This window comes from Cricetulus griseus (genome assembly GCF_003668045.3).
Source record: "Cricetulus griseus strain 17A/GY chromosome 1 unlocalized genomic scaffold, alternate assembly CriGri-PICRH-1.0 chr1_1, whole genome shotgun sequence".
Lineage (NCBI taxonomy): Eukaryota > Metazoa > Chordata > Mammalia > Rodentia > Cricetidae > Cricetulus > Cricetulus griseus.
Genome location: NW_023276807.1, coordinates 23,491,370 through 23,519,146, shown reverse-complemented (window position 1 = coordinate 23,519,146; position 27,777 = coordinate 23,491,370). Strand labels below are relative to the sequence as shown.

The 27,777-nt window shown below is 36.7% G+C and overlaps 1 protein-coding gene across 8 annotated transcripts in view; it reads right to left on the bottom strand.

The window, feature by feature from the left end:
* Rims1 (regulating synaptic membrane exocytosis 1) overlaps positions 1 to 27,777 on the bottom strand; it is a 474,432-nt gene that overhangs the window by 304,297 nt on the left and 142,358 nt on the right. The window lies entirely within an intron of this gene.

The following is a 27,777-nucleotide window of genomic DNA, read 5'->3' as shown; positions in this document are numbered from 1 at the left end:
TGGACCAATTGAGGAGTTATCTAAGTACTGACAAGCATGCACCTGTTGCTTCCTTCTGATTAAAGATGTAGTAGAGCTCTCTCCATCTCCTGCTGCTGTTTCTTCCCTGAAGTGATGGACAGTACCTTGGAATTTTGAGCTAAGATAAACTCTTTCTTCCCTAGGTTGCTTTCATGGGGCGTTTTGTCACAGCAACTAGAAAGGAACTGACTACATACTGTTAGGAGTGAAACCAAGTCATCTTGAGAGATGCCAAAACTATCAAAATAAATGGCAAGGCTTTGTTGTTCACTGTAATCTTAATGCCTGCCCAGCTTGTGCTGTTAAGAAAGCGTTTAAATTTGTGCCTATGAAATTCTATGTAAACTGAGTTTTGGGGTCATTGATAAAAAGTAGTAATTCTCTACAAAAATCAAGGGCCTATTGATCTTGTTTTCTTTTATTCTCTCTCCTCCCTGCTACCCATATGTACGTTTTATTCTCCCTCTCTTCATTTCACTATTTACTGGGTCTATGTACACAAGGCTATATGATTACCAGTTGCTGAACATTTGCCACAACCCTCCAAGTCCCAGGATTAAAAATGAGAGCCACTATGTCTGGTGGATGCATGTTTGTGTGTTTATTTTTTGGTTGAGAATTATAGTAGTACAAAAAGAAATGAAATTAGTCATGCAGGTGTTCCCTCTAGATTTCCATATTGGAGATGACCATGGCCCAAAGACGTCTACACAAGCTACAGTACATACATATGTTCATGTAACATGAAAGGGAAAAATACAGAGTAAAGAGTCTCTACTTGTGCTGAAGAACAAAGTGACTAAGGGACTATTTAGAGATAGGAGCCAGACGAATGGTAAGGCTGCTTAGGATTCAGGTCAGGTTCAAAATGGAACCTGGCATCAGTCCTTGCTTCCACCTGAAGTGTTTTCTTTACTCAACTTTCAGATAAACACACTATCAACTTTTTCTGCTCTCCACACAGCAGGTGGGCATAAATGGCTTGCTAGGTTAACTCTCTGGTCCAGTGTTGTATACCTGTTGAGGCTGAACCAGAATCTCAGTCTGAAAATGTCCCTAGGGTAGAAAGATGATGGCTCAGTGGGTCAACTGTGTGCAGCATAAACACGAATATCTGATTTCAAATGCCTAGAACCTCTGTAAAGCCAGGTACACTAGTATGAATCTGCAGTGAGACCTGAGATAGAAATGGGAGAATCTCTAGATCTCACAGGCTAGCTAGTCTGCCTAAGTAGCGGGAAATAGCAAAGAGATCTAGGCTCAAACAAGCTTGACAGCAAGCATCCACACTCAAGATTGTCTTCTGATCTCCACACATGTCCTGTGACATTTGCATGCCTACCCACTCCGGACCCCCCACAAATGCATAGAACATTCATCTCCCTACATTAGATATCTTTATCACTCCATCCAAGGCTGAGGAGATATCACAGAAGGGAAGACTGTGAGAATTGGGGAAAGGAGCAGAGTGTAGTAGATGGAATATTGTGTTCTGTCATAATAGAACCAATGCTGGCTTGAACTGTCATCAGTCATGATTAGCTGAAGGGATCTATCAACTTTCCATCACAAAAAAGGGAATGGGGTCCCAAGGTCCTTTCCATCTCCAAAGAGACACTTAATAGGTACCAGAAGGGAAGCCAGCAGATAAAGGCTGCTAGGAGGAGTTCACTAGCCAAACCCTCCCTCAAAGAGGTTGTGGGGAGAGTGTTTTTTTTTTGTGATGTAATTGATCATAGCTTTCCTATCCTCCTGTGAGTAATCCTTCACAGAACTCCTGTAAATAACCCTAGTTATACTCACTGTTTCACAGAACTAGACTTGATTGGAATTATTTATTTTCTTCTGTCATTGGTGCCAATCTGTGACAACACTAACAAAACTCTCTGGTAGGCTCTTTTTCAGTGCCTAGGGTTTTTGTTTTGATTTGGTATTTTGAGACACCATATCTTTATATAGCCCTGGCCTCTCTGGAATTTCCTATATAAACCAACCTTGCCTCAAATGTGATGATGATTCTCTTGTCTCTGTCCTCTGAATGAAAGGGTTACAGATTTTTCCCACATGTACACACACACAAACACACACACAGGCACACATCTTTTTCTCTTCCTCCCATTATAACGCAGTAAAAGAATGCTTGTTTAATTTGATGATATAATTGATTACATGTTAGATGACTTCAAGGATACAATTTCAGAAAATTTGTAGTGCATGCATTGCAGTTTGGAGGGTTTTACCAATGATGTAAACATACGAGGGAATGTGAAACTTCAGGGCACTTGAACATTAACTCTAAGTTTTCTGGAGAGGTACATGTATTTTGGAAGTTACATGTAACAAGCTAGCTTTTTGCCTTTTGGGGTATGCTGTGGCCCATGATTCCTCTATCACCTCTATTCTTTTAATCTTTTAATGGCCCTCTACCAGTTAGAACAACTTCAAGTTGCCTTTTCTGTTGCCAAGATTAGTATGTCTTTCAAGTACTTCCATGGACATTTTTGTTGTATAATTGATAAGTGATATGGGAATTCAAGTAATTTTAATATTTTGAAATTCAGCTGGTGTACCTATAACTCACCAATAAATAGCTTTGCATTTTGGAAGATCTATCATGGCTTGTGAAAGAATATAAATTTATTCATTTATTCACACATTTTGTGCACATACTCTAATATGTCAGCATCATTAAAAAAACCCTCTCTGACTATCTAATATACTAGACTGAATAAATAGCTCAGTGGGAACTAACTTATAAACTTGACCATTTTTTGTCAATTAGTCCATCAGGGTAGCATTGATGAAAATGATATTATGCTTCAATAAATTTTTATTTGGATAGAATATAAACCTGGACTCCTACCATCCCTGGGATAAGTGCTGGCTGCTGTTTCATAGCAGATAAGAAGCCTAAATGAGACTCACAGCACTGCAAACTTCAGTTCCACTCTGTATAAGGGTTTTCCTCAGGCTTGTTCTCAAAGATCCATAGACTAACATCTTTGGATCCTGCTTCCACAAATCATAGCTAGGCATTTCATTTTACCTGCCTTAAAATCCACAAATCACTAAAGGGCATCTTATCTTACCAGCCTTAAGAGGCAGGGTTTATAAGGCAGCCTCTGTAACAGCCTGCCCAGATTTGAATTTAGGCTTCTTCACTTATAGCCTACTGAGTGACCTCTGAGCAGTGCCTTAACTTTTATTCTGTTTCAAAGGACTTATAACAGTACCTCCAAACAGACAATATACATCAGCACTGCTGGGAAAGCAATGTGTCATTCTTCATTTTTTTCTGTCTTGAACGCATTACAAGGATATTGCCTTGAGTAAAGAAACTAAAACATCCAAGGCCAAGGGCAAATCAGGTACTATTCCTCCTATTACAAATAGAAAAGAAGCCAGACCAGTTTAAGTCTTTGTCAGAGGGAGGTAATGAAGAGGGAGGAGGGGCCCAGAAGGAAGAGACTTCCAGAGGAAGTGGGGATGTCCACTGGATTGTTTTCATACTCCTTTCCCACAAGATGAGTGGGCCTGACAACTCTATCTACTGGAGTCAGATGAACATCTCAGTAGACTGAGTCATAGTAGATGTCAATAACCCCAGTATTAAGGAAGCTAAGGATTGGAGAATTCAAGGCCAGCCTGGGTTATACAGCTAAACCTCATCCTAAATAAGGGGAAGACCTAAGGCATTGTCACTAGAGAAATGGAGTAAAAAGAGTGCTGACAGACTGTATTGTGGTGTTTGGGAAGAAGATGAGTGCTTCACAGCACAGTACTCTGAAGATGTCAAGTTCTTTAGGTTCTCCTAAAAAGCTGCTATCAAAGTTGCATGAGAAGACAGTTAGCCTTCACTCCCAAAGGGAGATGAAGGTTGCTCAGTGTAGGACAGAGAAGTAAGGAGGAATCCCCAAAGCAGTCAGACATACTCTAGATGCCACCAGAGGACTCTTCTCTTTCCTACCCTGGGGCCCAGTACCAGAGTGACAGCGTAAGATGGAAGGAGCTAAGAGTGTGCATGTAGATAGAGAATCAACCATAAAGCCCACACTCTGGACAGTAGATTTGGACCATAGATATCCTACACTAGTGAGAAAGGTCAGTAGCAAAAAGGCTAGGAAAGAAGCTGTGGCCGAATATTACAATAAATATTGGAGGGTAAATACAGGCTGAACAATAGTTCTCTCTCTCTCTCTACTATTTTTTGAGATTATAATATAATCATATTTCTCCCTTTTGTTTCTTCCTTCCAAACCCTCCCACATACCCCTCCCTGTTCTCTTTTATATCCATGGCCTCTTCTTTCATTAGTTGTTATTGCATGCATATATGTATATTTATGTGCATATACATCCCTAAATATAAACTTCCAAGTCCATATAATGGAATTTGTATGTATATTTTTCAGGGCTGCCCATTTGGCACTAGACAATTAGTCTGGTCTTCCATGGGGAAGACTAAATTTCTGACTCCCTGCTTTCCTCAGTTGCCTATCTGTTCTTTTTGCATTGTTGAGGCCTCCTGAACTTCCCCCCATTCACTTTGGAAGGCCAATTGGTATCATCCTTGTTCAGCTCACATTTGAGCAAATTTACAAATGAATGTAGCTGAGAAGTGAAAGTTGGACAGGGACCACAACCAGAGAGATGAACTCAGAGTTGCAGAGTTCATCAGTTTCAGTAATGTAGTTTTGACATAAAACAGAAAAGTAATGTGAAGTTTCCTCTTCTGACTTGAAACTTCTCAAACAAAATAGATTCTTAACAAAGGAGAAAACCAGTGAAGGAAGGAGGGAAAGGAAGGGAGAAAGAGAGAGAGTGAGGGAAGAAAGAAGGAAGGGAGAGAGAGAGAGAGAGAGAGAGAGAGAGAGAGAGAGAGAGAGAGAGAGAGAGAGAAAGCAGGTCTACTATAGGTGTTACTTACAATAGAAATTTTGCAAAATCTTGATCAGCATTTTATCTTTAAATGCACCCATTTGTCCTTTCCCCCAGATGGTTCCCTGAGTTTGGGAGGTACAGCCCCAGGGATTTTTCTTAGCTTTTGTGAACATGCCTACAGCATGCACTCCTCACTTAGGTAGGAAGGCTCAAACCAAGAGGGTAACAGACACAAGAACATTATACAAGGAACCTAATTGAATATCCCCAGCAGGAAGTAAGCACTTTCTCTAAAAATGAAACTAGAGGAGTGGAAGAAAACGCTAAAAATAGAGAGCAATGATCAATAATAATAGTCCTGAGAAATTATGACTTCATATATTCCGTGTCCTTATTTATCCTTTAATATTCCTTTTTAAAATTCTTACTATTTTTCCTCAAACAAAGGCTATTTATCTTTAGGAAACATTATGCCAACGAGCACTTAGGTCTTAGGAGTGAGATATGAACATATTTTCTTTTGTATGGTTACTCAACTCTATCTTCTACCCCAGTATTATATAAACTTGGACAATTTGGGAGACCATTCTTAGCTGGTTAACTTTCCACAGCCATACTTGTATCCATAAAGATCCACTTCCTGACTTCCTAATGCTATTAGAATGCCCACTGTCTGGCTGCTTTTTAACTGAACTATATTCAAATAAATTATAATTAGAGGCTGCAGCTGTTGCTACCCTGTAATAAAGTCCTCTTTGCCCTTATAGCAAACTGTCAGAAGGCGGTCCTCTCCCAGACACAGGCTCTGAGTCTGTGAGGCTGATTCCTATCTGGTCAATAAACATTGGACAAATCAATCATTCTCTCTCGATGCTCTCCCTCCCTCAGCAAGCGATTCCTGTTTTCTGTGTCCCTTATGCGATTTAGGCTGCTGGTATCCACATACCCTTGCTTTCTAAACACTTTATTTTGATTCTGAATCCCCTGTCCAAGGTGTGCTCTCCGGCACCACATCCTCCCAATGTGGAGACCTGGTGTGGGTCTAGCCTGGTGCAGGCTCAGCATTTGCTTCTAGCACATCCTGAGTCCTCTGCAGAAGCTGGAGCCACTCTACTGTCCCTTTTCTAGGTTACAGTCTTTGTTTACTTTTTGCTGTTAATGTACTTTATGTTGTGTAGTGGGCACTTGAGGTATGTGTGGGACACAAGGCACAGTGTGCATGAGGAGGTCAGAGGACACCTCTATGGAGGTTAAATAAGTTTTACTCATTGGGCCATCCCGTAGTTCCTTGGCTCCCTTTTCACTATAGCTACTCATTTTCTTTCTTGGCTCACTGGCCAAGAAAGATGACAGCCATGATGCGCAGAACATGAGGTTAGCAGGTCTTGGTGTTCACACCATTTCAGTGACTGCTTCCTGGAATATTTTCACTCCAGTAAAAACTCAATATGCTTCATCTTAGCCATGAGTAATAAACTTACTGTTCTCACACTATTACTCATCCATAATATTTAGAAGGTATTTAAATTAACCTTGCTATGCTAATATCAATTTCATTAATTTTTTGCATTTAGTACTATTTCCCAGAGACTACTGACACATTTTATCTTCTCATCCCTGTTCCTTTCTCATGATACTCTTGAAAAGATGGCTGCTTTTTTGTTTTATTGGTTTATTTCCTCAGATATATGTGTTTTGTGCTCTGTATTCTATGAACATGGACAAATAAAATCTATCATCTAACTCTTGAGAGAGGAACATTTAGGCTGCATCTTGCTGACAATCCCTGATGAATAGAAAAAGCATTACTGTCAACTATAAGGGGCAATATGCTTCAGGCTCAGGGCTCCAGAGAACTTTACAGCATTAGGACAAGTAGGGACAGAATCTAGTTTGGCTAAGCCCAGCAAAGGCAAAACCCCAAGAGGAAAGACTGCACTCTGCCACTAATGCAGCTGGCTATATGAAAGCCTCAAGTGTGTACATGCATGTGTGTACACATATGGAGGCCAGACAATAATCTTGTGTATATGTGGTTCATCATGAGCCATCCACCTTGAATTTTTAAAAATATATTATTATTTGAAAAATGTTATTTATAAATACATGCATATATGTGAATGTGTGAGAACATGTACAGTACCTCTAAGAAACCAGAAGAAAGCATCAGAGTCTCTGAAGCTGGAGCTATAAGGTGTTAATTTAGGTTCTGGGTGCCAAATTCTTGTTGTTAACAAAAGCATTCTCAACTATTGAGCTCTGTCAGCCAACCATCTAGCTTTGTAGGATAGGCTCTCCCATTGGTCTGGAGTTTACCAAGTAAGATGGACTAGCTAGTATGTGAGCTTAAAGTTCCCTCTGCCCCTCCTACAGTGTATGGTTTACATATGCATGTTCCATGCCCGACCTCTTAACATAGACTCTGCAGATCAAACCAAAGTCCTCAGCATTTAACCATCTGAGCTATCACCCCTACCCCAAAGACACTCTCAGTATCCATATGGTGCCCACTATCAATCATCAATAAAATATTATACCTAATAATGAACACACATTATCACCATGGAGGACAGATTGTCACAGAATTTAGGTGTCTATCAAGTTTCAAACGAACTCTGAAACTGAACATTATATGGTTTGCTGTAGAATTAATTGGAAATTGTTGCGTCTCATGATGGCCCTTCTCAGAAATAATACTCTAGTAAGTGCTCATATCTGATGAGCCAATTCAACAACTCTTGGAACTCAATGGGCGGCACAAAGAGAATATCAATTTCTGCAATTAGGGGACCAAGTTTTTTTTTAAAAAAGGAATGACTGAAATCAGAAACCTGGATTGCTCTTAATAAAGAACTTTTTATGTAGACCAGTGTAAATTATAAAATATTACATTCAGGTTTGTACATATTTTTATAATTTTATACCATAGTCTTCCTGTAGTGATTAGGGCCATTTGAGAGAATTATTTAATAATCCTTTGCTTTCTTGAGTTTTATGACTTCAATGTTGATATCCTAAAATAAAGCTGAAAGCAGTCTTCTGAGTAATGTATTTGCATTATTCCAATTTTTTTTTTAAAAAGTATGTGGATTCAAGTCAATAGAAGCAGCAGAGTACAAGAGCATGGAAAATACAAACATAATAACAGAAATCATTAGAATTGTCAGAAATATGTTATATGATTCATTGGCCTGAAACAAATATTAAGGCATAATTTTTAGGTGTATGAATATTTTGCCCACATGAATCTCTGTGAGCCACTTGCATGTTTGGTGCTAACAGAGGATTGTAGAAGGCATCAGATTGTCCTGGAACTAGAGTTACATATGGTTGTGAGCCACCATGTGGGTTCTGGGAATTGAACCTGTCCTCCAGAAGAGTCATCAGTGCTCCTAACTACTGAGCCATCTCTCCAGGCTCTTGTAGTGGCATCTTGTTCTGCCAAAAACTCCCAGAGAAGAAAAACATAAAAATAACAAGATTAAAATGAAAACAATATCATCATTTTTTCATTGATCAAATTTGTTCTTTGACAATTTCAAGTATATTGTATTCTAATTATTCTCACCACACTCTCTCATCTCTCTCCTAAATCTTGTCTTTAGAAAAATAAACATTTTAGACCTTATATAAATACAATAAAACAGTATGTAAGTAATATAAATTTCAGTGGGACAGGCATAAATAATAAGAATCAAATATTCAAAACACAAAACTACAAACTTGTCAGGAAACATCTTTTAGAAAATTCTTATATTACCTGCAATAAAACAAGGCATTTAAACAATATACAGTATTCTATGCAGCCATGCAAACAGTCATTTTTGTTATGTATCTCAAGAATGTAAGAAAAGCCTTTCTGAGGGATATTTTTCAATACATACCAAGATATTCAAACTTTTACATTTATGACTTCTTGAAGATGATTTTAATAAAATAACACTATGGTATGTTTCATAAACACAGAGCATCAAATGCATTTTTAGATACTATATCATATCTATGAGGCAAAATATTATGCATTTTTCAGACAAGTAAAGTAAAATAAAAGTTAATTTCTTCACATTATAGCTTTAAAGATAATGAATATGCTCTGAAGTAACTCAGAGTAGAGTTATTTTTCTTTTTGCTGCATCTTTGGGTAAATACAGTTGGCTAAGTAAATTACAATGGTATAACGAAGTCCATCCATCTTCAGAACAGTTTGACAGTAGTCACCAGGATCTTCACAATCCCTTCTGCCCTCCTCAGGAAGTGCTTTCCTTCCCCTTAAAACCTGGCAGTGATACTCTTGCACATTCTCACTTGTTCTAGGTATTGATAAGACGGAAGCCTATGGAATATAGCCTTTTATGTTAGATCTCTTACTTAGAATAATGATGTTTGAGGGAGAATTCACCCATGTCTCCTTTTTATTGTTAAGCAGTAGTCTATAATATGTACTGTAATGTCTTTATTCATTCACCAGATGATTGGTAGCTCAACTGTCTCCAGATTTTGAGTTATTATGAATAAAATGATTATGAATATTTTCATATAAGTATGCAATCACCAACTTTTCCCTTAATTATTTTTCCTTCTTGCCCCAACCCCACCTTCAGACTGTACTTCTACTTGTAGTACCAGGCTGGCCTTCAACTCAAAATCCTCTTGGTGGGAGATCATTAGGAGCCAGAACCTTAAAGAAAACCCACTTTCTCACCAGCATCCATCAATTGTCAATAGCTCTGGAATTAGGATTGGGTCTCATAAGGTGAGTTGTAATTACATGATTTTGTCACCAAGCCTGTCTTTATTTAATGTGTTTTATTTAAGGGTTTGATTACTAGTAGAAATAGTTTACTTATAAAATTGACAATCTCTTCCCCAAAGTAGCTTGTCAGTTTATACTTTTAATGTAAATACAAAAGTGTCCAACTGTATCATTCTCCTTCACTTCGTACCTTTCTTTCAATGTTTTCTACCAAAGGGGCTTGATGGGTATCACTGTGGCCTACTTTCATCTCCTTAGCAACAGAGGTGTTATCCATCTTTCCACATGAAATTTCACATTTCTTGCTTGATCAGTGAAGAGTCTGGCCCAAATATTTTGCATGCTAAAGAGTGATACTTACTTACTTAACATTATTTAGTCATTTTTTCATGCTCATTGTTTGCATTAGAAGTATATCTTATCATGTTTTGTTTTCTTTTTCTTTGTTTTGGTTAATTTTGTGGTTTGCAGTCATTTTTTTGAACAGTGTCATCCAAATCATAGAGTTCTAGTCTTGATGAAATTAATCAGTTTTGTTTTCTTTAGTGTTTCATCTTTTTGTGTCCATTCCAAGAAATAGTTGCCTAATTGAAAGTCAAAATATTTTCTCATGTTTTCTTTAAACTGTTTTCTGGATTGAATCTTATTTAGGTTTATAGTACATCCTGAGTTAATTTTTATGCATAGTATGAAATAAAGTTCTACCTTTAGCCTGTCCATTTGTGATCCAAAGCTTAGTTGTTTCACTAATGAATTAATTTGGCACTTTTAAAATTTTGAAAACTTAACTATATTTGCATCCTTCCCCATTCCCTTCCTCCTTTCAATCCTTCCATGCTGTTCCCTGCAACTCCTTGCATTTTTATTGTCACATATGTGTATATGTGTGCATGCCGTGTGTAAACACACACATACACACACACACACACACACACACACACACACACATATATATATCCATCCTGCTGAGTGCATTTAGTGTGGTTTGTATATTTATAGTTTCAGTACTGACCATTTTCTTAAAAACTTTTAAAAACATTTGTTAATAACATATGGAAATGCACACTGATTTTAGGAGAATGCTTTTATTTAATACTACATTGAAACCTTAATGATAACTGGTCAAGTGAGGAACAAAATCTAGAAAATCAACGGAGTCTGTACACATAGGTCGTAACTGAAAAATACATACAATGTGGAAGTTACTAGTTTGAACATACATGGATTATTTTATTTGTGTGTGTATGAGTGTGTATCCATTTATATGTGTGTTTGTGTGCGGTATCTATTCACATTAGTGTGGATATGTGCATATGTATATAAAGGTCATTGTGCATGCATGTATAAGCTTTGGGGATCCCTAAACTGCACTTTCCCTCTGCCCTCAAGTTACAGGTGTATACCAATGTACCCCACTTTCGCATGGCTTCAGGGGATTCAAATTCATGTCCTCATGTTTGCAAGGCAGTATTTTCAGGGAAGAGATATCTCATGGGTGATTTTAATTTTTTATGTTATGTGAGTTTTCCTTTATTCACATGTATATAAATTATCAGGAAATGTTTGACATTTTATTCATTAAAATGTCTACCTTAATGCTCCTTGGAGTTTTGTCTCTATTTAAAACATGGGGGGAGGGGGGAAGGGATGGACACATTTATAACTAATGCTGAGCTACAGAATAATATGCAGAATAGGGAAAAAGTCAACCTAATAGTTTATCAATATTGGAACCAACACCATACTACATATGACAATTGTTTTTGTTAAACTGAACGTTCTAAAGGAACAGACTTTGGGATTTAGAGTTAACCCAAATCTTCTCAATGGAGTACACTCCTTTAAAGAACTGTCAATGAATGATTTAGGTATGGAAATCAATTTTGCAATCACATGTACTTTCTATGTTGATATAGTTTTAGCCTCCCTTGTTCACATGCTCACTTTATGAGGAACCTTTTTTCCCCATAATGTATATAATTAATGCAAAATATTCATGAGTTTGATATACATATATATTTGGAAACAGTTTTTCTTAGATTCAACACTTCTACCTCCTTATCACATCCCTTATTCTGTCCTCTATGAGTGACAGTTTTAGTGGGGCAGAGATTGCCTTTTCAGGCATTTCTATTTTGCGCTCAGTGTTAGTGACGTAAGTCAGTTCTCTCTGTGTGTGCATTCATTCTTGACTAATTCATTATACACCACAGATTCTAGGAGAAAAATTAAACATGGCAACCATAATTTGGAACAGGTTGGTGTAGCATAAGCCCTACAAAGTAAAGACAAGTCAAAAAGAATGTTCAAGTCCAGTTTAGGTATTGTCTGAGGCTATCACTCCAAGGTGATAGCTGATTAGAACAGTTATATTTCTTTTCAGTACTCTTACTATTAAAATGGTGCTTCTTTCATTAATCCCACAAGGTAATCTTTTGGCCAAATGTTTTAGTTGTCTATCTTTTGCCTTACTTAAATACCAGTTGTTGAAATACTGCGGACGTTTGAAGAATGTAACTATTTTTTTCATCTTAATAATGTTGGTGATGTGAAAGTGAGAGCAGCCCCAGTAGAAACAGTAATAGATTGGACTAGGTCATTATTTCTAATTCCTATGCAAAATATACTAACCTCAGCAGAGGTAAAGGAAGAAGAGCAAGGCATGCAGAAGAAAATATGATAGAATTTGATATGGTATCATTAATAATTCAGAAAATTTGGACAATTTCTGTCTGTTGCTACTAGATTATTTAAATAAATTATAGCTCATCTGACACTGGAATGTTGTATAAACATTAAATGAAGCAAGACAAAAAATGTTTACTGATGTAAAATGTCATGAAGAATTTGTTTATATGCGAATGAAGAATTAGAATTAAATTTTTAAATAATGTGATTTTACTTACCTGAAGTTGATTTTAAATAAATGCATAAATAAACTTCTCTTAACCTCTTTTTCATAGTCTTTCTCTCCACCAGAGGATTTATAGGGTGGCTCAACTCTAGGGAATATGTCACAGTAAACTCTTTGTATTTTGTGAAGACTGTAGCTTTTTATACAGTGTATGGTCTGCACTGACAGTGTGAACATCTGGTAAGGTTTGATGAGAATAATGACAGATTTATACATGTTAATATCTTAAAGTATTCTGGCTTTTGTGTTTTTACAATGCCAGGGATATTTAGCTAGCACTGAACTTTGAGATCAGCCACAATATGGGTCAGTGTCCTTCTACTTAAGAGGTTTGACCTAACAGCCGAAAGATTTGTTTGTTGGTTAAATCATATAAGCTTCAAATTTTTATCTATTAATATAAAATAAAAAGTACCTTTGTATAGGCCTGTTGTGAATTAAATGAGGAAAAACAAGAAAGATCGAAGATGTGTTTTATGCCTCTATAAGTCTTAGTATATGTTCAATAAGCAATAAACATAATTACACATATAGAGAGAAGGAAAGGGAGAGAATTTATGCACCTCAAAAAACTTATATGCATGCAACAGATTGTGTATGTTCAATTAATTCCTGGGTGTGCAGAAAGGGAGAAGCAAAATGAGGTCATGGCTTATTAGGTAAGAATAGCAATAGCAATTTACAACATCGTAATACATCAGATATTCACAAATATGAGCCTCAATAAAGCTATGTTGCAGTATCACCTGATAAAGAAATTCTGGGTGTTATTTCTCTGATTTGCAATGGGTAAGTATCCTTATTCATTGTAAGGCATTAAGATGAAAATGACTACTTTTGATGTCAGTTGAAAAATATATTCAGATGCTTTTGTAGATTTTCAATTAAACTACTTTCTTTTAATGCTATACAATTTCTAAAACCCTTTGGTTATTCAAAACTAGGGAGAAATCCCATATGATTTGTTTGTATCAGTAAAGAAAAAAAGGAAAAATGAATTTCAGTATTGATCATAAAATTGTACCAATTGACTTTAGCCAGTGTGAGAAAATTTTCACATTTCTTTTCAGTACCTAGAAAACCTTCTCCGTTTCCTAGTGGTTAGGGTTCCAATCAGACAAACAGGCCAAAGGAACAATTGCAGGTTTTTGTATCCAACACTGAAAAACCATGTGCATACAGCCCATCTGGAGTTATGTTATATACAGCATAAAAACACATAAAGACATACATTCACACATACATATAAACAAATGTACAAAGAAATAGCAGAACATGAAATCAGTCAGCAAAACTTTAAAAAATACACACAATGCTATTTTATGTCAGCAACAATGAAAGACTGAGTTGATCTAATAAGTAACAGGGTTAGGGTTTGTCTAAGAGTTGTTTTTTTAACACAGTAGTATTAATAAAATGAATCATATATTTTCAAAATCTAAAATGCATATCTGAAATTAAAGATGAATGTTCATAAATAACTTGGTTAGAACATTTACAAACATTACTGTCAGGATGCTGTTTGAGTGTCTTCGTAGATCCATGAAGCTGAGGTCTGTCTGCTGTGTAGTGGCATTGCTACTGGGTGACATTTTAGAGGGTGGGCCTTAAGGAGTGATGTTAGGTTATGGGGAATGAGGTGGTTCTGCACGATCTCCTTGGTAGTTCTTGAAAGAAGGCTGCTAGGAAAATCACATCTCTGACCACCCCACCCCTACCCTGACTCAGGATCTAACTGCTTCTCAGGTACTCTCACCTTGATACTATGCCTCTATTCTCTCCAGAAGTCAAATAAGAATCAATGCTCTTCGCCTGATTTTGACCTTGAAACTTTTCTTGTGTTGAGCTGAGTAAAACTTCCTTCTCTTCCTAAAAAATTTGTGTCAAGTATTTTGGTGTAACAATGAAAAGTATCATAGTGTCCAAACTGTGAGTTCAAACAATAAAAGGAATTTTAACAAAACAACCACTAAATTCACTTTCAATTTCCAAGCTGTGCTAGGTGATGGAGTATACAGTATGAAAGGATATTCTCAATGATTTTATCAGACATTCCATCACAAAAGGACCTGCATAGTTGATCTCACTTTCAAACTGTTGCTACCACAAAGCACTAAATCCTAGCCTAGAGAATTCTATAACTTACTATAGGCCCACCTGGGTATTTAATGTTTTTCATCTGTAAAATATGACAGGAAGTATGAATATGAGGATTCAGCATCTACACAGTTATTTCTACCCATTCTCTTATTATCAGTGTTGTCTGGGGAACTCCAGGCTGGCTATCTGTCCCATTCTGTCACTGCTATCCGTCCCTGAGCCCTCATAACAGGTGCTTAGGAAGTATAAGTGGGCACCAAGATCTCCCTTCACTAGTTTAATGATAATAATCACACAAAAGGGAAATGTCACAAGAAAAGGACACAAACAGTAACTTGATCATCAGTTTGCAAATGAGAACACTGAAGTCCGAAGGCATTAAGCTCATGCTGCTTCATACCCTGGAGTGATTAGGAGTAAATCCTAAGTACTACCTTAAAATATTTCCTATGTTAGTAATAAGAGCTTTGTGGTATGAACAGTACTTATTCTTAGCCTCTGAGTATAAGTATTCAAGACCAGAAACATGTTTAAAAGTTTAGGGTAGGGCCAGTGAGATGGCTAAATGGGTAAAGACAGCTTGCATCCACGTTTGAAAATTTGAGTTCTACTAAGAGTCATACTGAGGAAGGAACAAATAGACTCCTTCATGTTGTCTGGTGACCTACATACACAAGTTGTGGCAAGTACAAACACAAGTACACACATACATATGCAAAAATGTAATGAAAACAATTTTAATATGCTAAGGAAGTATGATGACCATTTATGTGGCTTAGTGTTTCTTTCCCTCTTATTACGTATCTACCAAAGGCCATTATTAGTCATATCAGTTTTTATAATGCTGTCTATTTACTGCATCATTGTATTGGTATTAATGATGTTACTTGGAAAATGAACATTGTGGTAAAACCATTTAGACCATTGAAACTGGTTACCATCCACTGATACTTCTAAATGTAAACTTATAGCTTCTCAAACCATAGAACTGGGTTTCAGAGGGTCCTAAATCTGGAGAATGTTGGGCATGTTAGGGCTTTTAATGGTAAGCATTTTTGCTGCATGGTAGTGGAATGTTTCACCATTGTAACAATACATAATACTCTAACAATATTCGGCCTTTGCTGAATACCAAAGGGAATATGAATTTGACCACTATATCAATAGACTCTGGTCAGGGCATACATACATAGTTTCTAGATTATTAAAATGGATGTCAGTTACAAAGAAAGTGAGATGAATAAAAATGCTTTAAATACCAAACTATCTAGTACTTGTTACACTGGCCTTCATAATACCTGTCTGATGTCAATCACTGCAGGCCAACACTGAGAAACAACTATTATGCAAAGACAAACACTGCTAGCTCAGTCGGCACTTATGAAAACATTGGTATTGCTTATTGGAAAGCACTTAATGAAAAATAGTTTCTAGGGGATTAAATGGATACAAATGAAAAAGTATTGTGATATTTTGAAGGTTTTAGGATGAGTCAATTGAAATCATTTTCATGTTGAATTTACAATAAAATCATTCTCTAGGATATCACAGTTATTAAGTGATAAAATATATTTAAAGATACCAAAGGAAGAGATAATGTAAGACATTATCTTATGAGTGCTTGTGGTAATTTAAAATTACTCACCTGGCAATAGGAAAACACCTCATTATGGAAACCTCAAGAAACCCCAAGGCAGACTTCAGCAGAGACCCATAGAAACTTTCTCCTCGGGGATTCCCCAAAGCCCAGATCACCCTGTGATGCCCTCATTATTTCCAATATACTCACAGTGTGAACACTGTTTCTTTGAGGAATAAAATATGCAGTAGGGACTTTGTCACCAACTCTGCATATGCCACTGTGGATTTTCTGTGTCACCAGTCTCTAGTATTCCCCTTTCAGATGCCTGATCAATAAAAATTTTAAGTTAAGTGTTGCTTTGAAACACTATTTTGCAAAAGAGAGGGATAGAAGAAAAAAAAAAAACACAAACCAAGTATGGAATTTCACAGTTGTAATTCCACTACTTAGAAAGCTGGGGCCATCGGATAACTCAAGTTCAAAGATAAATTGGGCTCCACAGCAAGACCTTATTTGAAAAAATGCAAAGCAAGACAAATGAGAAAGGTCCATTTTCTGTTTTTCAATGAGACTTTGTAAATGTATGGTATTTAAAACCTAGCACTCTTATTGCACCTTGAACTTTCACATTTAAGGTATTTGAGCCCTATCATGCTGTAATCTGAATATTCACATGACTTATTTTTATTTGCTTTAATTTTTTGAGATTTAACATAAGTGCACCATTTCCCCTTTCTTTTCTCCATCCAAACCCTCCCATATACACCTCCTTGCTCTCTCTCAAATTCATGTTTTTTTTTTCAATTACTTGTTAACATTCATATCTGTGTATGGCATAGATATATATTCCTCAATCTAAACTGGTCAGTTTAGATAATGTTACTTTGTTTTCAGGGCTGATCTTATATTTAAACATTACATTGAATTATATAAAATAAAATAAACTTTTATTCCAAATGTTTAAATACTGCTTTTTGTCTGTTTTTAATGGCTCTAATGTGCTAAAGTTTACATCCAAGTATTAACTACTAACAACTTTTTCTTTACAATACTATTGTGGCCATTGGATCTGGGATTTTTACAGTTCTGTTACATAACCTTCCATATTGAAGATTCCTGCACTGTCTTATGGAACTCGGAAAAGGGCAATCAGTACTTTAGTGGTTCAACAGTGAAGGGCATCAAAACTTTTATTCTTGCCAAATCCTACTGAACCTCGGATCGACTTGGCTACTGAGAACAGCCGTTCTTCCACTGTGCATCCCAGCGCTCACATTTTGTAGGAGATGAGCAACCCTGGGCATACTTGAAGATCTGTGTGCCACAAACAACCCACTGCAACAGCTTCATTTTGTTGGATTCGAGTGGTGCTTCTCAAATCCACCAGCAGAGAGGTGAAAACTGTTTACTCTTTGAGATAACATGAACAGAAAAAGACCCATTATTGAACAGCCAAAGCATTACCTCAAAACAAACAACTTCTACATGGCCCCCTCAGGAGGAAGGGTTAAATAAATAATAATAATAATAATAATAATAATAATAATAATAATAATGATAATAATAATAATAAGCATAGCATGTGGTGCCTGAGGAAACTCTGAGGAGATAAGTGGTTTGTTTCTCTGATGCTGGTATTCATGCTGCAGATCACTACTTTGTGTGTGCTGAGTCTTTCTAAACCCATCAAGCTGCAGATGTTAAACAAGGTTGATGTTTTGCATGCTAATCAGACCTCAATAAACCCATTTAAAAACAAAACGCTCAAACAACCATCATCAACACACTGTGTTAATTGGTCACTGCTCTTACTTTTTAAAAATTATGTTTTTAATTGATACAGAATTATATCATTTTCTCCCTCGTGTCTTCCCCCTCCGGGGCCTCTTCCTGGATATCCTCACTCCAGCTTCTCCCATGGCCCCCACTCTCATGTTGATGGCTTCTTTTTCTATGATTAATATTGCTACACACCCACATATGTATTCACATATGTATAATTACTTTTGTTGTTTGGTTTGCATGTATATGGGTTCAGGGCTGACCATTCTGCAGTTTAGAACCCACAAGGAGGCTCAACCCTAAGAGAGGCTAATTCTTGTTTTCTCATCAGGCATCATTTCTTTGTCTAGGGCTGGGAACCTGTAGGATTTCCCCACTTCAGCTAGCATGTCCATTGATATTGGTACTGTTCTGGTCTTGTGCAGCCATTTCTAGGAGAGATTGCTTCACAACAGACTTCCTGGCTCTTACAGTCTTTCCACCCCATCTTCTATGAAGTTCCCTGGACCATAGATGCAGGAGCTGTGATACAGAGGTACTGGTTTCCATTTGCTCTGAGGACAGGTTTTTTTGATAAGCTGCTCTTCCTTTGTAACCCTTTGGGGTTTTATAGACTGACATGATTACAGTCTTTGCCTTGGTGAACCTAAAACTCTGGGTTGCGGCTCTCATCATGAGGACACTAAAGTGTTTTTACACTTTGAAAAAGAATACCACACTTTACAAAAATGCCTGTCTATACACACCCCCAAATGCCACCAAATCCTGACAATCATTTCCTCCTTCCAGTACCACCTGTTCTCTGAACACACGCCCACAAGCTGCTAAAATCCTCCTGTCACCTCAGCCACATGCCAACACACATCACTGCCTGCCACCCCCACCCTCAACCTCCAAACCACAGTTGGAATAAGGAAACAAATATATGCAACCAAGACCACAAGGGGGTTTATGACAGAGAGTTCTGGTCTAGGTAGCCAGAATCCTTCATCTTATCCTACATAAATTACAAGAATTGTTTCTGGTGTAAATGTGCTATTAATCATTGATCTAGTAGCTACAGGGAAGCATAGGCTAAGATGTATTTATTGATCAAAGAGCAAATGCAAAGGTTATACCTTCCCATAATTCATTAGAAAAGCCCTCATTTCTCTTGTCCCTTTAAAGCCTGAGAAGAGTTTTCATATAAGCGATAATCTGAGCAGTGACTTAATTTAGATAGCCTTGCTTTGTGTAGGCCTAAGAGCTATTCTCCTTTATGAACAATATATTAAGTAACTCCACTATCTTTTGAACAATTGTTTATTTACCAATGCCATGCCTAGGAAGGCGGAGGTGCTAGTATGGAAATGATCAGTTTTCTGATGACAACATTTCCAAGATTTTGTTGGCTTTCTTTCAGTGGGAGACTTAAGAGACCCTTACTTTAAATTCAGGGCCTAACCCCAAGTCCTTGTTTCTGAGTCCTTAACATAGTGCTGGTCCTTAAGCCATGCATGACTGTGGGCTGAATGAGTGAATAATGTGTAAAGGCTGAGATTCATGAACGAATGTACATATTTGAGAACAGACAGGGCTTTTCACAGAAGATATGCCTAATATTGTTAGAAAATGAGAAACTGTTGCCTTTGTTATTCCCTGTGATTCCTCTTTCCTCGAGTGCTTGTAAAACTAAAATCCAGCTTGATAGATTGAGAGTTAAGGACAGGCCTCCCTAAGAGCAAACTTAGGAATTCAGTCTCAGACACCTTTGGGTGCTCCGATGTAGTTTGTGGTTTTCACTGGGGACTAGGAACTGACACTCTTCACCACATTAACCTAACAGGAAGGAAATGCGCCCAGAACATATTGCTGTAAATTGCTACCAGGGTTTTGTGAATTTGAGTATTTCAGGAACAAAACTGGAGCTATTCTCTGCCTTTCAGGATATTATAATGGGTCGGGATCCACTGAGTAAGAGAACACCAGCTGTCTCCTTGTTTAAATTTAAAAGAAACACGATATCCTTACTCAAGAAAACAAAAAATTTAAATGCCTTACTAGGACTTTTCTTTTTATTTTTTATATTTTTATTCTTTTAATTTTTATAGACAGTATAAGGTTGACACATTTAAAATTTAAGGACACTAAATATTAACAATATAAGAACAGCCCATGTTTTCTATTTATTTCTATGTTTTCAAAATAGTAATAGACATCTAAAAAGAAAATGGATTTAAAAATTTTCTCCTTGCTCCCTCAAGTGAAAAACTGTCTTGTTAACTTTTTAAAATTTCATTTTACATTCCAACCACAGTTCTCCCTTCTATCATCCCCTCACTCTCCGAAGCCCACCTCCAGTCCACTCCTCCTCATGGGTAAGGGCGGTAACTCCCATAAGGAGTTAACATAGTCTGGCACAATAAGTTGGGGAAAAGTTGTAGCTGAGATCAATATAGTCCATTCCCCCAGTGGTTCTTTGGAAATTTAAATTACTATAGCTACTAAATTTGGAAACTTATCCTAAATCTTATTGGTTATAAACTAACTGGAATCATCGAAATTGAAGTGGGAAGGAAAAGACTGAATTTTTCTCTTTTTCTCTTCTTCCTAGGAATGAAATGAATCTCTGAAGAAGACACTAAGGAAAATGGAAGGTTAATATAATCAGATCATATTTTCTTTTGTTTATGGTCCCTAAAATGATTTTAAAACCTCAAAAATTCAAATACTAACTTCTACTTGAGGGGACATTTTTTTTTTTCTCTAATTGACCTTAAAAAGATAAGAAGAATTTTGTGTTGAGTCTCAGCAATGCCATGATGGAGGAAGAAAAATGAGGACCCTGGATTTTTGTCTCAGATTGGCAAACATAAAGGAGTGCCCATTGCCTTTGAAAAAAAATCATTAAAGCAGCAACTGAATAAGACACTGTGCCTCCCTTGCATCTTTGAAGTCACCGAAATTACACAAGTAAATTCTATCACATTCTTAATCACATTTACTCTGACGGAGTATACAGAATGGATAGCCCTTACCATTTTTAAGTACCTTGTGTATTAATAATAAAAATAAAATTACTAACCAACTCATATTAGACCATTACCATGGTCAGGTATACTGAGAAATTCTTTATAGAGGTTTGCGCTGAGTCTTTCCACAGTCTCTGATGTAATTATGATCACCAAAGTCCTTATTAAAGGAAAGGACATTGAGTCATACAGAGGTAGACAGGTTACTTGTCCAATGTAGCACAGTCAGAAGTGACGAGACAAGGGCTAAGCAGCCCATTGTCTAGCTTCTATAGACTGACCATGGATGTTGTTCACTACAGCCACCAATTAAGGCTACTGGGAGCTGTTAGTTATGGTCCATAATGTCCAACACAGTGCACTTTAGAGTTACTGAACTCAATTAATTTTTTTCAATTACCTAACAATTATACATCTTAATTGCCCTGTATCAGAGAAAGCACACCCCATCAGATTTATGTGCCAATAGAGCATCAGACCTAGAGCTAGAGACCCAGGACTGGTCTCTGCTGTTTGACTTGTTACATCCCTTAGTATCAAAGCTGTGAGTCCATTGAATGCTAATTTAAAAAAAAAACACTTAAACTTAAGTAGTCTTTAAAATTCCATCAGTTTCAAATTCCTGGAATTCTATAGTCTCTTGATATTTCTCTCTCTCCTTGATACTGACTCCAATATTAAAAATGCATCTCTGTAACTTAGAAGTTTTTAAAGACTTGATACTGGGTGGTTCCACAGAAAGGACCACAAAAAAAAAAAAAAAACAAACAAACAAAAAAAACATCGTTTTCTTCTCTGGCCTGAGAAGTACTGATTCAAAAGAATCTCATAGTACACTACAAACATGCCTTTTAATTGTGAAACACCCCCACAAAGGAGAAACTTTAGTGTTTTTTTTTAACTAATATGTAGTTTTGTCAGATTTAACAAATAAAAATAGAATGTAAGTAGTTAAATGAGAATCTCAGATAAACTAAAAATGACATGTTTGTTCTGTTAAGGGGTGTGAGGCTTTAATACAGGGTATATAAATAATGGTTTAATATATGTACATTAATATTTTCAGACAAAATGAAGTCAATAATGCAAATAAGTCATTTGTATCTCTGAAATTTAACTAGGCACCTGTATTTTACCTGGCAACTTACTGATAAGTTGAATCAGCCATGTGGTGTAAAAACACAAACCAAAAGACAATAAATGTGAGCTACTGAGCATGAATCTGGAAAATGCTACCCAGGGTATTGCCTTATTTTTTTCAGTCTCAGATATTTGTGCCTACTGAACACAAAATAATTTTGTATTTAATTTTATATTTAATGTTTGTTTTTATATTTATTATATTTACTAGGAAATGAGTCAGTTTCATTTCTGAATACTATTTAAATATGACATGAGAAGTGCAATCTTCTTAAAAGTTATTTTCTATAAGACAAGAACCACAGAGGTGTTTTCTAATTGCCTGGTTGCTTTTGTATAATGACTACTGCAATAGAAGAAATTAATTGCCATGTAAAACAAAAAACAAAGGCTCTCATAGCTTGGGAGGTAGATGATGACTGCTGGAATCTGTTATTGAAAAGAGGCTTGTGGTAGAGGAAGGTCCTAAATACAGACACCAGTAATGGAAATTCAGCTGACACAACACAGTTATCAACATGAAAATACCACGTGGCCAAGAAAGAGCAACCCATAGGACTCAGCTTGACTGATGCAGAGAGAGCAAAGTACCATGCATGATCCCACACTACTGTGGATCTCAGCACAAAAGGTGGGGCTTGTCTGTGGGACTTCAATCTGGATGGTTACTAAACAGGTAGTAACTGGGCAGTCATGGTAGAGAGAAAACAAGTGTTGGTGTTCTGAGGCAACCAAGGAAAAAGGAAGAATCCTAGAAAAAGGAAATAGCCCGACACCCAAATTAGACAAGCTTAGAAAGTTCTTTTCATTTTTCATTTCCTGGGAAAACACAAACTGATTTTCTTAGGATTCATTTCCAGTATCCTCCAGTGGCAAATCATCCTTAGCTTTTTGTCATGCCATCTACACAAATCTCCAAAGGCACTTCCTTTAGATGACCAAACTACTTTTAACAGGCCCCCGTGAGCGTCTCCTCATGATAAGTTAGGGCTCCATATATCTCTTTTTCACAACAAGGCAAAGACAATTTGAGAGTAAGAACTGGAGCATGCATAAGCCTCCCTGAGCCCCTTCTGAATAAATGAATGAGAATGCTCATGTGAGATAGAGGAGAGAAATAATCAGATATAAATCCCAGAATCTGATACTCAAGAAATTTTACTCAGATGCCATTACTCTATGCTCTATTGCTTTCCATAATGAATTTCTTTGGCATGTTTTATGTAAAGAAAAAAATCTAGAGTGTGTCCCAAGGAGTTAGGGTGAAATCTGATTGAAATGCAGTAAAGTATTTCTATTTACGGAAGACTTACACAAACAGAAGTCTTCTTAACTTATGAATAAATAGAAATGATGTTTCTGGGGTATCCTGCTTTTTCCTTCTAGAAACCATTGCTAACTAATGTGAAAGAACCTAGAATTCTAGAAGCCAGATTCCTGCACTCCCATACTAATGTAGGTGAATACTGCTAGGAGTTGCAGAACATTAGAAACCAGTTAATGAATCCTGGATGTTCACACATGAAACAATAGAAAATGAAGATGAGTTAGTAATACAGATCAGAGTGCACTCCAAAGGACAATGAGTCTATCCTTTGCTGTATTTTCTGGCCCTCATATGATCATTCTATTCTTTCTCTTTAATCTAGGATGACTTGCTGCTTCTAAGACTGCATGTAAATTCTTTACACATAACCCCTGCCCAGCTTATCAAACATGTTGCATTCCTCCATTTCTTGTTGCCAATAACATAGTGTCACAGATTTAGTTATAAAGAAACAAGGTTCATTTTGGCACATGATTCTATAGGTTCCAAGTCAGAGTACCACATATTGTAATACCTCTCATGTTGACAGCTCTGGAGACAATATATAATAGCCAGACAAGATCATATGTCTCTTAAGATTTCCATTTGTTCCTTCACTTAAAGTCTCCCAGGATTAAACCGTGGGTCACAGCTCTAAAGAACTTACCTAGTCCTAATTATTCCCTAAACACGTGACTGCTAAATACCACAGTCATACTCAGTTTCCATCTTCCCTCTCCTGCCTCCCTCCTCCATCATAGACCCTGAATTAATCATTTGCCTTTGTCTTTGATGTGTGTGCATCCTTGATTCCAAATATAACTCTTCAGAGAAAGACTGTATTAAACAGTCCTTACCATTTTCTCTTAAGAGTCAAAATTTTGAGTTCTATCAGCAAACATTTGCTCACATATTCAAATTCTTTTATGTCTATCTATTTGTTCTTCCTGCCTCTATTATGTAGCTTCAAAGGACAGGGCTTTCTTTTCTCTACCTTTTCTCTTCATGAGTAACACAGAGCATGTTGGTGTCCATGTAATAAATGCCTACTAATAAGCATTTGAATAATAAATAAATGAATAAAAAGAAATAAATACATTCCAAGGCTTACAGATTTCACCACAAATTCATACTAATGACATTGAGAGTTTCTTTCATGTCCGCCTGGCAGTAACTGCCTCACGTGAAGCCTGGAAAGTTGAACCACCATGCTTCAGGCTTGTGTTTACTGATTGCTTCTGTGTTTACCCGCATGCTGCTTCCCCTACCCAATTATGCCCCTTCCTCCGACTTTATTTTATAGCAATTCAAAAGCATCCGAATTCTGTAATTACCTTTCCATATTGAGGAACATTTTCTATATTTTTAATCCCAGTTACAAAAATAGCACATCCTATTTTGGAATCACTGGTAAATTGCACTCAAACATAAGCCACTATTCTGGGCTGTAAATGAAAATTCTTTGTTGGGTAACCAGACTGAAATAAAGAACAGGGTACAGGCCTGACGGAAGTATTGTTTAATCATTTATAGGCTGCTAGATATATATAGGAAGTGTTGGAACTAAAATTTCTACACTTCCGCCAGAGAAAAAATGGAGGTGATAGCTTGCTCCCCTTTTAGCGATTCTTTTAATGTAGCCTCCAGCTGTCATCTTGTGGTTTGTTCTCACTGCTATTTATGACCAACTGTGTAATCTTTGGGAGTGATCACAGGTAACATGAAGGTTGGCAAAGGAAAGCTCAGTAATCCAGAATCATCTGGCCATATACTTTATTTATTTTATTCTTTACTACAATTAGGCAGGGGCAGTTGACAACTTAACTAGGTTAAGAATCCCTATGAAGTGCTTTTCAGCTGAAAGTGTGTTCCTTGGTTTGTGTGCCCTCTTTCCCATCATGGAGCAGTTGGACAAAAAACAGTTTGAGCCAGTCTCGCTTCCTTTGATCCATGATCTATTTTGGTGGAAAAGGGAACAGAAGCCGATGTTAAGACACTGAAATGATGTCTCCTACATTTGATTTGTCAAGCTGTATGATGTAGTTGTACTTAATAAGGTTCTATAAATTCTGGGTTTAACAGGGTCTTTTAAGATATTAACAAAACTGAAATAAGTAACGTTATTTAAAGATTCAATTTAAGCTGAACCAAAAACTTATTCAAGTGCAAGTGAGTGCTGTGTGTTTTGAAATTCATACTGCAATGCAATTATGTAAGTGATGGTCCAGCATTTGGAGGGGCTGGAGAGATGGTCCAGTGGTCAGGAGTGCTTGCTGCCCCTCTAGACAATTCAAGTTTGAATCCCAACACCCATATTGGTTGCTATACACTCTGTCTAGTTCCAGGAAATATGTGACCCTCTTCTATCCTCTGGGGCGCTGAAAGTATTGATTCACAGACAGAAACTCAGGCAAAACACCCACAAACATAAAATAAAAATAAGGAAATGAGTAAAACTGTGAAAATGTTTTGGCAATCATAAATATAAATTATAAATATAAAGACAAATATTGTCCATTAGTTTTGGTACTTCAGTTTTAAATATCCATTACATGATTGTTAACATTGTAAGAACCAGAATTAAAAAAAAAAAGTCCAAGTACACTGTATGGAAAGTACTTGAACTCTCTATATAGTGACCAGTAGATGGAAAAAAAATCTTCCTCTGCCAAAATAAGATAATTTTAACAGGCAGTAATCATACCAACTTGTGATCCTAGGACCAAGCCATAGCACTGTGTGAATCTTCTTAGAAACACAGAATCCTGGACACCATCAGCAGCTACTGAATCAAATTCTACACTTGAACAGGAGTTTCAAGGTTAAAACACACTAGTTGGTGATATTGAGTCATTCATGAATACATATCTGGGACACCTCTGTCCCAAACTAAACCTCCAACTTTGAGAGACCTCCTTTCGTACTCACTAGGCAAGTCTATTTATTTTATTTACATGTGTGCTCTCAGGACAACATGCATCATCCACATCATTCCCTGTAGGGACTAGTTCAAGGTCTGATCCATTCCCAATTTCTCTTTCTTATGTAACAGTGTTACTCTGCATATTCTCTACTTTGGCTGAAGCGAGAAAAGATGCAAAACAAATGGTAACTTACAATTACTGCATGCTCTTAATTCTGGAATGAATGAGATGCTGGAAACTAGAGCACATGGGCCTGTAAGACAGACATTTTAGTAACGCTCCATCTCCCTCATCTCTTCACTCGAGACTACACTGCTGTGCTGAACAGAAACTATTATTTATAAATGAATATTAAAACAACACAGGAAGCTACTGATCTAACTCTAAAAAAAATATAGGTGTGCTTTTAGTTATTTTTGCTTGCATTTGGCCAATATTTGGCCAAACCTTCAATAGTTTTAATGAGGCTCTGGTGTGCAAAATGCACAAAAAAATACAGAAGAACCAAATGACATCATCGGCATATAAAAGGAAGACCCCATCTGTTCATTAACTTTTTAAAGATGTTTCCGTAAAAACTTTTGTCCACTTGTGAGAAGACAAGACCAGAAGAACTTTACCTGCCTAATTGCTTCAGTGTCACAACTACACAATTATGGCAGGACATAAAACCAATCCACATCTGTCTCTGCAGGACTTATACTGACACAGTTTCACAGACACATGGAAGACACATAATATACAGATGTTTATTAAAACTCCACTTTACTTCAAGTCTTCTTCCAGCACCAAAACAGATTCAAGAATCTGTATGTTTAATAAAACAAACAGGAATTCCCAGTAATTCTGAGGACTCTCATCTCTTACCGTAAAGACCTAGTTTGATATGAGCAAGTTCAATTAAAATGTCTTAAAGTTGTTCATATTTCAATTGTCTTTTTAGGACAATTTGGCAGAAATGTGTTGACTCACCAACAATAAGATGATGCCACAGCTGAGAAAGAAGGGTTTCATTGTCTGATATGTTGAAAATGTCATTTGTAAAGTTACCCAGCTTCCATTAGTGGCCCATCTAGAAGGTTGAAAATTCCCATATTACATGTGAAATCTCAATTTCTAGATATAGTTCCAGGTTTCTAAATAGATGCATGTGTAAAATCAAAACATTAAAAATAAATATTTACATAATTAATTTGTAACAACCAAATAATAAGTCCACTTCTCTAGTCAAAACATTATATAGTAAGCAAACATATTGAATACTGATTTCTTATTAAATGGCCTTTGGACACATCACAGTAGAAATACAATGTCTAAGGAATTAAGGTTTGTACTGTCCAGGTGTTTCTTAATATTATATTGAT